This window comes from Arvicanthis niloticus, chromosome 2, assembly GCF_011762505.2.
Source record: "Arvicanthis niloticus isolate mArvNil1 chromosome 2, mArvNil1.pat.X, whole genome shotgun sequence".
In the NCBI taxonomy this organism is placed as follows: domain Eukaryota; kingdom Metazoa; phylum Chordata; class Mammalia; order Rodentia; family Muridae; genus Arvicanthis; species Arvicanthis niloticus.
In genome coordinates, this window is record NC_047659.1 from 66,324,292 (window position 1) to 66,338,467 (window position 14,176).

A 14,176-nucleotide genomic window follows, 5' to 3' on the forward strand; every position below is an offset into this window, starting at 1 on the left:
GGACCAAGCCTTTGGGGAGACATTCAGGATACAAGTCCAGTATTGACTGGACATCTCCACAGCTGATTCACCTTTTCCTAGGGAACATTCTAGATTTTAGTGTGGAAGTCTCATCTCCTGGGGAAATCTCTTACCCTCAGCAGACCAGGATGGCTGGCACCTCTACCCATGGTGGTCCTTGAATCAGCTTCTTGAGATCTGTTCCTGCTGGGAGCATCATCAGGGCCATGCACAGGTCTCAGGGTGACACTTTGTCACCCAGAATCACCAGAGAGGAGGTCCCCAAATCAGAATTCCTGCTCACCAGGAGATGCTACTACCTTTGGCCACAATGAGCATGACTCTTTTGTGGGTGCAGAAACCTGTCTAAGGGAGCAAGAGGGGCTAGATGGGTATCTTCATGGCCCTTCAACCAGTGGTGTCCCTCCTTCATCTTAATAATCCAGTGGTGGCTATCAGAAGTGGTTTGTGAAAGCAGATAGAAAAATCAATCAGTCTCTGAGGGCTTGCGCTTACTGAGTGTGGGATACATATCCAGAACACTCTTCTGGATTCTTTCTGCTGCTGGCTGTGGCAATGACATGCAGCTCTGCAAAGGATAGGCTTGTGTAAGAGAAGCTGATTCTGAGAGGGCTGCAGGGTCAGGAGGCCTGCCCACAAGCTCTCTGCCAAAGCAGGGCAGCACCACTTTAGGGCAGATCATAATAACAGATTCTTATCATAACACATAGCAAGCAGCTGTGGTGTCTCTGGGGCTTAGGTGGGGGTGGGGGTCTTAGAGATAGACTGCCTGTCTGAGCCGCCCTGGGTCACCAGTGGGAAGATTCTACTGGATAACAGTTTAACCATGAGCCACAGAGACAGTGAAGAGAAATTAGCACTAGGCATTTGGTGTTTTTTGGCAGTGAGGCCTTAATTTATCTTGGCAGCTGCTTCTACCATCAGGAATGGAAGGAGGAAAGACAGTGGCATGGCAGAGAAGCAAATGCATCAGCCAAGGAAGTGAGGCCATTGGTTCCAGCTTCCAGAGGAGACCCCAGCTGTCCCTTGGATGGAGGCCCACTGGAGCATTGGATGCTGGTCTAACATTTGGATGCCCACAACGTGGAAAATGATTCCAGAATCACAGGGCAGGGAAGCAACTTTCAGGTCAAAGTTTTAGGTTTTAAGTTTGTAGATGTTAACTAAATACCATCTACAAACTTGCTCCCTGCGGCAATTGTCCCTGAAGGGGGTGTGGGCTGTGTGTGTGTGCGTGTGCGTGTGCGTGTGCGTGTGCGTGTGACTTCTGTGTGACAAGCCTGACTAAAGCGTGTGTGCGCGTGCGTGTGCGTGTGTATGTGAGTTCTGTGTGACAAGCCTTCCTAAAGCCTGACTATAGTTGGTTGCTTGTTAGAGTCTGATGTGAATGTGAGTGCCAGGTTGGGGGTGTTTTCCTATGGCTGTTCCCAGCTAAGCCCTTTGACCAGAGCCAGATTGAAAAGGGTTCATGTCTATGCCCAGGGCTTCTAGGGGTTTTAGTGACACCAGAAATCAACTCTACTCTTGGAAGGAGAAGCTGGTCAACCATAACACTAAGAACACAAGTAAAGAGAGAGATAGGTGGGTCCTGAGGAGCCTGATGATAAGCAGTTTACCTCAGGGGCATGGAACTTTGTAAGGATATTATTGTAAGAGCACACTATTCTGCAGCCCTTACATCTGCCATCTTTGGAGTACTAGGCCTCCATATTTTGGCGTTCTTCTCTGAACACAGAAGGCTCTTTTCCTCCTCAGGGTCTTTGCTGGGGGATGGGGTCCTTCCTGGCAGTGTGCCATATGAACAGGAACAGATAGGCTGTAGTGAGGCAGCCCTGGGTGGCAGCTATCTTCAGCATCCCCAGTTATGCGAGCTTGGGAAGTCTCTTAGGCCCTCTTTATCCATTGTGGAAGAGAAACCTGTAGCACGATCAGGCAGCTGTCTGTTGAAATGAAATGAGATAGAACAGATTAAGGACCTGCTTAGAACCCCCTGGCCCAGGAAGGCCAGCGCTGAGTTTTGGTCCTGGTCCCCTCCACCCTTGGCTGTTTCCTCTTCTCTCTTTGGTAAACACCAACTTATTTTCTAATGCTCAACTTGTTATGGTCTTTCCTAGGTTGCTTCAGCCCACACTCAGAAGAAAACTGAGTGTCCCTTTTATCTCCCCCTGCTCTCTGTCATGTCCAAGTTGAGAATGCTGACACTGCCTAACCTACCACACATCTGTGTGTCTAGGAAAGTGGAAGTTCTAGCACACAGGAGAGAGGGCTTTATTCACTCACTTATCTCAGTGCTCAGCACACAGTGTGGGACCTGCATGTGCTTGGTGAGTGACCGTGAATGAATGAACACTTGCTGGGCTTTTCTGGAACTCAAGAGCCCTTCATTCTTTCAGCACTTCCTTTTTTAAGTCCTGGAGGGGACTTCTGTCTCTGTGCTATGGCACACAATGGCACGCAGTGGCTGCCCTAAGTCAAATGTCCCAAGACTGTCATGGTTCCATTGCATCCTGGATAATAAGAACCCTGTAGGCTAATGGAGAGGAAAGGTGTGTCTCCACTAGAGCCATCTGTCTTTACAAATATAAAATGAAACTGGCAGGCAGGAAGCCTGACTCAGTGCCCTGGGCCCAGAGGATCACTCCCTGCAGCTGAGTCTTCTGGGTGCAAAGTGGGCTTGAGTTCATATCATCCTCTCTTCTCATTGGCTCTGTGAACCTGGATCAGCCATATGATCTCAGAACTCCCTCTCATTTCTTTGCCAGTAAAATAAAAACGCTGTTGACAGTATTTCCATTTTAAATCAGATACCATAGATGGCACATTACAGACACAAGATGCCTGATCATTCCCCAGCCTCAGATCCATGACCCTGGTTGTGGCAGATGCTCCATAATGTAGCAGTGCTGATAGTAAAGCTATTCCTGGGTCCTTTGGGGTTTCCCAGGAGTTTGGCAAGTGATTGGGTGTGAGTTCTAACTGGTCAATGATCATGGATCTTGATGCTACAATGCTACCATGTGAGCATCTAACACATACTGTACCTGTATAAACATCAAATAAGCAGACAATAGTTCAACCTTCTCTAAAGCCACGCCAGGCAGCTGATACAACGATTTTAAACGTATGTATGTGTATATTTATATAAATAAAATATATTATATATACATATGCATATATACACATCATACACACACATGCACATATATATATATAATTATATATATATATATATATATATATATATATATATATATATATATATATAATTAGGTCCAAAGAGGTCAGCAAAGCTGGGGTTAAACACAAGCTCTGAGCCAGGATACCCTCCTGCTTAGAAATGCATAGAGCAGTGGCCATTGGATGAACCTTGCACAACTCTCCCCAAAATGCATTACTGCCTTAGACATCAGGCCACTATTAACATTTCATGGGAGGAAGCTAAGACATATGAGAGTAAGGGTTTTCTAAGTAGTTTAGTGCACTGGTTAGTTTTAACAGTCAACTTGGAACAACTGTGAATCACCTGGAAAAATGGCTTTATTTAAGACTTATCTAAATTAGGTCGGCCTGTAGGCATGTCTTTGGGGAACTATTTTAATGATTAGTTAATATAGGAAGAACCAGCCCATAGTGGGCAGTACCATTCCCTAGGCCTGGGATTTCCAGTATAAGACAGGAGAAAGCTACAAGAAAGGTTGTATTTATCTCTTTGCTGTTGACTATGGATAGGTTGTGACTAATAGCTTGAATTTCTGCCTTGACTTCCCTAAGGTGATGAACTAGAACCTGGGATGTATCTCAAATAACGTCTCTGTAGAAAGATTCTATCTCTTTCCAGAATGTTCTGTGGATTCTCTCCAGCTCTGGATAGTCGGCTCTGCGTCATGCCACCATGATGGGCCACTGTCCAGTGTTCGTGCTCAGTCAGAATACAAAACATGAATCTGGAAGAAAAGTTCAATCTGGAAATATCAATGCTGCAAGGACAATTGCAGACATCATCCAGACCTGTTTGGAACCTAAATCTATGATGAAGATGCTTTTGGACACAATGGAAGGCATCATGATGACCAATGATGGCAACTCCATCTTCGAGAGATTCAAGTCCAGCATCCTGCAGCAAAGTCCATTATTAAAATTAGCAGGACCCACGATGAAGAGGTTGGAGATGGGACCACATCAGTAAGTATTCTTGCCAGAGAAATGCTGTCTGTGGCTGAGCACTTCCTAGAGCAGCAGATGCGCCCAACAGTGGTGGTCAGTGCTTACCACATGGCGCTGGATGATATGATCAGCACTCTGAAGAGAATCAGTACCCCTGTTGATGTCAATAACCGTGATATGATGTTGAACATCATCAATAGCTCTATTACTACAAAAGTCATCAGTCGGTGGTCCTCTTTGACGTGCAACATTGCACTGGATGCTGTTAAGACTGTGCAGTTTAAAGAGAGCAGCAGAAAGGAAATTGACATTAAGAAGTATGCAAGGGTGGAAAAGATACCCGAGGGCATCACTGAAGACTCATGTGTCTTACGTGGAGTCATGATTAACAAGGATGTGACCCACCCAAGAATGTGCTGCTATGTTAAGAATCCTCAAATTGTGCTACTGGATTGATTCTTCTCTGGAGTACAAGAAAAGAGAAAGCCATACTGACATTGAGATTACACGAGAGGAGGATTTCACCCGAATCCTGCAAATGGAAGAAGAGTATGTCCTGCAGTTGTGTGAGAATATTATCCAGCTGAAATCTGACGTGGTCACCACAGAAAAGGGCATCTCAGATTTAGCTCAGCACTACCTCATGCGGACCAATGTCACAGCCATTCATAGAGTCCAGAAAACAGACAATAATGGCATTGCTAGAGCCTGTGGGACACAGATAGTCAGCCGACCTGAGGAACTGAGAGAGGATGATGTTGGTACAGGGGCAGGCTTATTGGAAATGAAGAAGATTGGAGATGAATACTTTACATTCATAACTGACTGCAAAGACCCAAAGGCCTGTACCATAGTACTCTAGGAAGTAGAATGCCACCTCCAGGATGCCATTCAAGTATGCCACAAAGTTCTCCTAGACCCTCAGCTAGTGCCTAGGGGTAGAGCCTCTGAGATGGCTGTGACCCATGCTTTGACAGAAAAATCTAAGGCCATGACTGGTGTGGAAAAATGGCTATATAGAGCTGTGGCCCAGGCTTTAGAGGTCATCCCTCGGACCTTGATCCAGAAATGTGGGACCAGTACCATTTGTCTGCTTACCTCCCTTCAGGCCAAGCACACACAGGAGAGTTGTGAGACCTGGGGTGTGAATGGTAGGACTGGCATCTTGGTAGACATGAAAGAGCTGGGTATTTGGGAGCCATTGGCTGTGAAGCTACAAACATACAAAACAGCAGTGGAGACTGCAGTTCTGCTTCTGCGGATTGATGACATTGTCTCTGGCCACAAGAAGAAGAGTGATGACCAGAACCAGCAAACCAGTGCTCCAGATGCTGGCCAGAAGTGAGTGCTGAGCAAGGTGACGTCAATGTACAAAAGCAGCAGTCTCCCCTTTTCTGAGGCAGAGTTCCAGGAATACTGTGGATATCTTTGTTTGCAAAGGACCAGGTTGAGGGGCAGCCCCAAGTCTGTCCCATCTTGGTTTGCAAAAAGCACTGACATGTATCTCTTCTATTGTAAGCTTTCCATTTAGTTTGCTTCCAATGATTAAATCCAAGTCATTTGAAGAAGAAAAAAAGGATTCTCTCCCTCCCTCCCTCTCTCTCTCCCTCTCTTCCTCTCTCTTTCTCAAGATTTATTTATTTATTTATATGAGTACACTGTAGCTGTCTTCAGACACACCAGAAGAGGGCATCAGATTCCATTACAGATGGTTGTGAGCCACCATGTGGTTGCTGAGAATGGAACTCAGGACCTCTGGAAGAGCAGTCAGTGCTCTTAACCGCTGAGCCATCTCTCCAGCCCCCCAAAATAATCTCTTATGTCTGATTGGAAACTTCACTTGTCAAATAAAGCTGATTGGCCTGTAGCTGAGGCAGGAAATAGAAGGCAGAAGTTCTGGTAGAAAGCAAGGATTCTTGGACAGAGCCAGATGTGGGAAGATTTGCCCAAGAAACATAGAGGAGGACAGAATCATGAAAGCTGAACAGAGATAACCAGCCATGTTGCAGAAGTTAGAAGAAGTTAGAAGTTAGAATAACAGGATACTTATTATATGAGCTAGCCAGGGAACAGTCAAAGCTTATGGCCAAGGAATTCATAAATATAATTTTAGTCTTAAGAGTTGTTATTCTGGGAGTTTGAGGATGGGAGGAACCCCCCCACCCCCGACACACACACACACACACACACACACACACACACACGCGCACACACACATGCGCGCACACACACACACACACACACACACACATTTTTACAGATGGTGTCCATTGTCAGGCACATAATCCAAGATTAGGACACTAGATTCCAGCTTTAGCCAACAGGTCCAGATACCAGAAAACCAGGCACAGAGGCCACAGTTTGGGTGGGTAAGTGACAGTTCCCTAGCAATCGCACACTGCCCAGAGCTAGGACTGGATAGGACAGGATGACACAGGATAAGACCTGCAGTTGAGGGGAAAGCCTGCAGCTGTGCAGGGGCCTGACAGACAGAAAGGCTTGGTATGGGCTAGCAAACAGTGGCCCAGCTCAGAGTAGCATGTGGGCCCAAGATGACCTACCAATTAAAGGCTCGAGTCAGAGGGCTGGACTAAGCTGAAAGGGCAGAGAAGCTGGTAAATGGCTCACAGAAAGAGCAGAAATGCCCTTTCTCTGTGAACAGAGCAGAGGCAGAGCTAGCAAGCAATGCAATATGTTAGCTAAATTATATATATGTTCTATGTTAAAAATATAGAAAGATGCAATGCCACAGGGTATCTGGATTACATATAATTGTGCTCTACTTATAAACATAAAAAGAATTATTTTTCAATAACAATTATAGTTTTATATGTCCCCTTGGGAAAGATCAGAATAATGCAGAGTTGGAGAAAGAAGAGACTGAGAAATTAGATGCTAGACTAGAGGCCATAGAACAGAGGTTAGAAGATTCTTTAAATCAGAGTAAGGAACTTTCAGAGGAGTCCAATATGAAACTACAATAACATCAGAAAGGATAATTTCTGGTGAGAGAAATCTACAAAGGCTTAAGAAGATTACCGAATGGCAACCCATAGAGATACAATATATTGAGTTAATAATCAAAATTCAGTTTAATGATACTACCTTAGAACAATGTCACATGATAGACTACATGGTTCATTTTATAGAGTTTGGAGAATTAAGATGTGTATATGTATTTATATATCATATTATTGATACATGTTCAAAATTCCAATGGGCTTTTGCCTTGAATTCTGAAAAGGATGATTCAGAGATTGAACAGTTATCAGAGATGATGACTATCCTAGAGACCTTTACAGATCGAAACTGGTGATGCTCAGGCATATGTATCCATTAGAATACAACAACTTTTTAGGCATTATGGCATAAAACCTGTTGAAAATGTGGCTTATAGTCAGTCCTACAGGTCAGGCAGTTATGAAGAGATCTAACAGAACTTTGGAGATCTCATAAAACAAAAGGAAGATATGAAACCTCCCAAAGATAGTCTAAATAATGCTTTGGTGACTTAAATTTTTGTTTAAAAAAATCAGTGAGACAGATAACATAACTGCTAAAATATACTGGGTTTTAGAAAGGACTGCTGAATTAAATCATCCTGTTTATTTTAAGGATGTCCTAACCTTGGAATGGAAGGCTGGGAATATGTTACACTGGGAAGGGGTTTGGTATATGTTTCCATATAAGAAGAAAAACTATGGATTCCATCCAAATTGATAAAAATCAGATATGACAGGGGAGACACCCCCCCCCCCAAAGATCTTGGCTATGGACACAAATAAATAAATCAACAAGACCAACAAGGCAGGTAATTTATATACTGATTCCTTTATGTGGGAACATCTCTGAGACTGGCTGAGACTTAAAATGTCTCTGCATAGCCAATAAATCTTGTTGGCTACAGAGTCCTCATGACTTATTAATACCTGCCATTCTTTCATATGGCATGGATGGAGATTTATATTGCAGTTTAGTTATACAGTCCAAACTGGCTCAAGAAAGACAAATGTCTTTCACTTGTTCAAACAAAAAGCAAAGAATCGTCTTTAACTGATATGTGCACTTTGCACATCCCATAATATGTTATTATGGAAATATGTATTACTTGTGAGAGTTTATATGTTTACAGAACAAAAGAACCAGATACCAAGGGAATGGAGGCAGCCTTAAGAAGATTCATCCTCCAGGATGCTGAAATCCAGAGACATAGTTAGTCCAGCATCCTGCTTGAGCCAGCATCCTGCTTGAGCCAGCCTCAGGCTGCCTCAGTTGCTGTTTCATCAAACTTCAAAGCAGCTAACTCATTTCATCCAGCCTTTAAGACTATTCCAATCTGGACTTCATTTAAGCCTGCATTTTTATAGCATTTAGAGACTGGACAACAAATATTACAGCTGTTTTCTTAAGACTTAACAATTTTTCCAATTTCCCTTGGGTTCCCAAAAAGAAAAACTATATCCAAAATCAGCATGAAGCAGTTTTAAGAAAATGACTCCCCATTCCAAAAAGGAGGTGGAATTTTTTTAATTGTTGTTCAATGGGTTATGGATGTTCTGTTGCTGATTATTGGGATTGGTTGCAAGTTGTTAAATGGTCTCAATCAGGAAGAAAACAAGGTATAGGAGGTTAGACTCAGAGATTTCTCTCTTTTTCTTTTCTCTATCCTTTCTTTCTTATGTAGGAGGAGAAGAGTTGAAAAGAAGAGGGATATAAGAATAATAAAGGAATAATGGGAATAAGGGTACTTTACTGAATTTACTGTTAAAGCAAAGAACATTCTATAAGCCAATAATCTTAAATTGGTATGGATCTTTGTATATTGATGTAAAATTGAGGTTATATTTGGGATACATAGGTATAGATTTTTATATATTGATAGAAGGTTATTTTTGTTACAACATACCGTATATGATGTTTCAATTTTCTTACAAGGTACTGGGCCATTTAAAAATACAATATTTAGTTCTGGTCTTTTTAGAGCTTCTATTACAAATTTGGATAATTAAGTAATACAAGTTAATAATTAGTCAATCAAGTTCATGGTCATGTTAGGTACTAGTCTAGTTTATTACAGAAATGTTTCCTAAGTTGGACAGATAATGAATGGCTAAAAACAAACAACATTCACCTATTCAGACATACTATAAATAGATAGATGTCTTTAAAAAACCTCAGAGACCTACAGAATAGGGCATTTAAAGATATTTTATTAATTTAAGGCTTAAAAAAAAAACAATGACACATGTTAGCTCCTGGCAGCACCCCCATTCATCTTCAAAGAAGATGATGAGGATCAAAGAGTCTCCTTGTAGAGTTTGCTTCAAATAGAGCAAGCTGCCACTGGGGGTGTGGGGAGTGAGGTAGCCCTTAGTGCTGCAACTGTAGACAGAATGTTGTCCAAAAAGGACAAACAAGATGCAGAGAAGTCGATTGCTGAGCTTCGCAAAGACAAGGTAGGCAAATCCTTCATAATTCTGCTTCTCAAAAAGTCTGTCAGATATACTGGTCCAGAAGGCTGACAATGAATGCTCCAATGTAATAGAGACAATTTGGGGGTACTGTCCAGGCAGCCAGGTTTCGCTGTCATTTCTATAGTTTTGGAAGCTGCTTGCCTGCACTTCCTGCGTACTCAGGCAGTGTTTATTACTTCTCAGGTAAATACCTGAGATTGAAGACTAGATAGTTATATAGTCTCACATTAATCTTAAGTTGTTTACAATTTAAGAAAATGTTTTTAGGTTTAAGAAGATGTTTAAGGTTAGTAATTGAAGTTATAATGGAAAATGATTTAGGTACAGAACTTAAAACTCACCAAAAGAGAAAAGATAATAGAATAGTTTTTGCAAATTTGTCAAATACATATGGACTAAACTTTGTGAATGTAATTCTTACCTGATAGTTTTCATAATTATCATTATATATATATATATATATATATATATATATATATATATATATATTATTGTAAGAGAAAAAACTTTTTTGGACTAAAAAGGGGAAAGGTAGAAGGAGCCTCTTTTGTTTGGTTTGAAGCTTCATCTGTCAAATAAAGCATATTGGCCTGTAGCTGAGGCAGGAAATAGAAGGTGGGAGTTCTGGTAGGAAGTAAGGATTCTGAGACAGAGCCAGGTTTGGGTAGGTTTGCCCAGGGAACATGGAGACAAACAGAAGCACGGGAGCTGAACAGAGGTAACCAGCCGCATGGCAGAATTTAAAATAGCATAATGTGATAGTTAATGTGTGAACTAGTTGGGGAACAGCCTAATCTTATGGCCAAGGTAGTTGTAAATATACTTTGAATCTCAGAGTTGTTACTCTGGGAGCTTAGAGATGGAAGGAAACCCCCACTTTATAGTCTCTCTCCCATATGTTGCTTTTGTAAAGGCAGTTGTCATAGCAACAGAAACAAAACTAGAATATGCAGAACACAGGTGGTAGGATTGGGGTTGGAATATAGGAAGATCCCACCCTTGACCACCATGGGTGGTCATTTCAAGCCAAGCATGGGCACAGGTGTGTGACATCTGAAACTGGCATGTTGGGTGTCCGTTGCTCTTCAAGCCCATGACATGGTTCCATGCCAATATGGCAGGGGTGTTATTCAGTTCTTGCCCTTCTCCCTGTACTTTGATGGATGGGGTCCTACTTGGCACTGGCAGCCATTCCTGTTTATCCCCTGCTCTTCTGTCCCCAAGGGTAGACAGGCAGAATTATCCAGCAGTTTCTCTTGACCAGATTCAGGCAGAGAAGGGTAGAGTCCCATCTGTGTGTTCACTGATGATAACAGACATGGAGCTGTGTGTCACCAATACAAACAACAAAAAATTCTATGGAGCCTCAAAATATCATCTATGCCTAACACTACTTTAAAATTATGGTCCTTAGTCCACCTCAGTCAATCCTATTATTTAATGCCTTAATAAGGAAGCACATATTTGCTACATTATAAATTTGTGCTTTTAATATTTTGATACCATCTTAATAAAATTGGTATACTTTATAATCCTCTCTCTATATTTCTATTGCATGCATTGAGAAACATCACTCCCAGAAGAGATCTGACAAAGGGTCTTAACTGAAGGAATGTTTACAAGTGATCCTTTGAGGCAAGGATCTATGATCACATATCGTAATTTCGAGTTGACAGAGGATAAATTTAGGTACTAATAAGTCAAGCAAATTGCCCCAGGTTACACAATCTGAAGCCAAAATATAAGGAGCCTGTTGTTCATAAGGAGCCACATTGTTAGAAATTGTCATTAAGTTTCCATATCTTACAGAAATAAGTTCCTATTTCCTAAGTCTAATGTATCCTAAAACATGGTTATGTGTCGCGCCCCACTCGACCAGCAAGGAAGACCGAACAACCGGATCCTTCTGAACAGCCTTTATTGTAGAAGCGTGTCTTCATTATGCAGGGGACCCCCGAGTGCCCAGGGCAAGCTGCTTATATACCCGCGGGGGGGGGGGGGGGGGAAGCGCGTGGAGGTGCCCGATTGGTCAGGATTGCAATACCTCATTAGCATATCCCACTCGGGAGGGGTTGGTGCCAAAACTGAGTTGGCCCAAGGGTAATCGCATGCGCAGTGCACTTATTTACCAGTAGATCATACCGGAAGCCAGCACCATCTTAACCAAACCGGATTGGGCCAGCGGCCTACATCGCCATCTTGACCAGCAGAGTCGGGTCGGCAGCCTACAGTTATGTTTTTCAACTTTTGCTGAACTTGTGACCATAATGCATACTCACTCCTTTGCCTTGCTAACTCTGATATATGGCTGCCCTTTTGCCTTTCACAAGTGTGTCTTCCCAGATACCTTCATGACTCTCCTTCCACATGATGTATTCTTGCACTTATCTAGTGCACAGGTAGCCTTGAGCTCTGAGTCTCACACTCTTCTCTCCAGGTGCTACCTTCACACTCATCTACCCCACAGGCAGCCTTGAGCCCTGAGTCCCCCATTTCTCTGTCCAGGTGCTAATGGTCAATTATCTTGGCAGCTGTTTTCCATCAACCCTAACCCATTCCCATAAAAAGGGATCTCAAAAGCCAGTGACTGGCTGCTCTCTAAAATCCTGACTTTGGGAGGAGATGCCAGCTGGCCAGTTCTGAATAAAGCTTGCTTTAATCAGACAGTCACGGGAATGGTTTTTCCCCCCACTCACATTTAACATTTGGAGGCCTCGGGGAGATAAAAAACATTCCACCCAAATTAGGAAGCTGGACTCTTCTTTCCAGGACCCAGTAAGGCACCCCAGGGTGTGTGCACTGTGGGGTCTGGGAGAAACGCTTCAGCTCTGCCAACTGCTGAAGTGAAAGGCTTGAAAGGAAAACAGCAAGTTTTTTATTTTATTATTTGTTTTTCTGGAAGCCTTGTTTTGGTAAGTCATAGAAACCTTTGGGTTTTTTAGACTTCTGTATCATTTGTCTGCCTGGTTTCTAGTTCTGGTTCTGGTTCTGGTTCTGGTTCTGGTTCTGGTTCTGGTTCTGGTTCTGGAGGATCCCAATGTGGAAATGTGGAGAGTGTAACAAGGTCTTTGTACAAGAGGTCTAAGAACAATAAGGGAAGACTGAAGATTTAAGCCCAAGAAGCTAGATGAGAGCCTGCCCTCTTGATCAGCACACTGGGCTGGGCCTTCCTGGAAGGCTGCCAGTCCTTCTTCCATCTATCTGATACTTTCCTTGTAGGATCGATGCTTTAACACTCTGCCTTCCCGAGTGCCATGAGGGCTGAGACTGGCTTTATTTATCTCTGAATTCATATGAGCCCTGAAAGGGTTCAAATAAAAGTTTTGAGTGCACATGTCTGTAACGCATAAATGCCTCATACATGAGAGTGCAAAGACTCTTCCTCTTCTGATACTATTTTATTGCTTTAAAGAGGGTAGAAAGGCCTCAAGCCAAAGAGTCCACCCATGCTCTATAACACCATTAGCATGGGGCCTTGTGTTTTTATGGCACCTTTGATGTGCCCCAGGATTTTTATGACCCTTTGACTTAAGTTGTAAGTATAAATTCATCAGGATGTGAACAGGACTCGGCTCTTGTGTCTTAGAGACAGAAACAGAAGATTTCTTGGTGATGGGGAAGATTCAGAACCCACCTCCATCACTCATTGACTACTCTGAGCCAAACATCCTCATCTATAAAATTGGGACCACAAGAGTGCCTGTGTGACCAAGGACTCAGATAATGTGGATGGTTCAAGTGTGGTCCTGGTGCAAAACAAGGCCACAGTGTTGTGGGTGCCATCTGGGATCAGTGCAAGGACAACATGGTGGTGGTACCCCAAGGATGATGCAATTGAGATCATTAGGTTCTGCATCCATCTTGGCTGCATGCCTAGGCCAGGACACTGCCTTCTGGAACCTTCCGTTCTTGAGTGACAAAATGAGAGATAGGGCAGGGTCTGCCAGCATGGCTCAGGACACCTTCACTGAAAGTCTAAAAGTCCATGTTCCGTCCTGTGTGTGTCCATCCTGGATGTCATGTTTCCCCCAACCCCACAAGCCTCACAGCTAGTAGGGAGACACCCACACACCATGAGCAAACTCAAGCCAGCACCAGTTCTGCAGTTTCTGGGTCAAAACATCCAGAGTCTGACTTCAGAGTTTATTCTTCTGACACATTTTAGCACAGTAAAACTTTGGTAAGAAGATTTCCACATGACACTCATCACAACAAAGCTTTAGGCATAAATACATAGAAACTCCCTAGCAAAGTAGAAAAGCACCTGTGTCCTTTACAATGAGTTCCACTGACTGATAAACAGAGCTCAGGGCAAGGGCTGAAGGAGGATTTGTAATAATTGTGAGGATAGATTCTGTTGGTGGAGGATGCAAAGTACATGAGACCTCTTTCATAAGGATAGTTTTATCCACTGAGAGGCCAAGCTCTGGATAAGGGCATACACAATGTCTAGAATGTTGAGGGATTGGGGAAGGTTGGCTCCAGAGAACAGCAAAAAGATCACTGGCTTGTCAAAT

The 14,176-nt window shown here is 43.0% G+C and overlaps 1 pseudogene; it reads left to right on the forward strand.

Annotated features, from left to right (window-relative positions):
* Positions 1–3,913: 3,913 nt before the first annotated feature.
* On the forward strand, positions 3,914–5,548 carry LOC117703874 (T-complex protein 1 subunit gamma pseudogene; annotated as a pseudogene).
* The last annotated feature ends 8,628 nt before the right edge of the window (positions 5,549–14,176 follow it).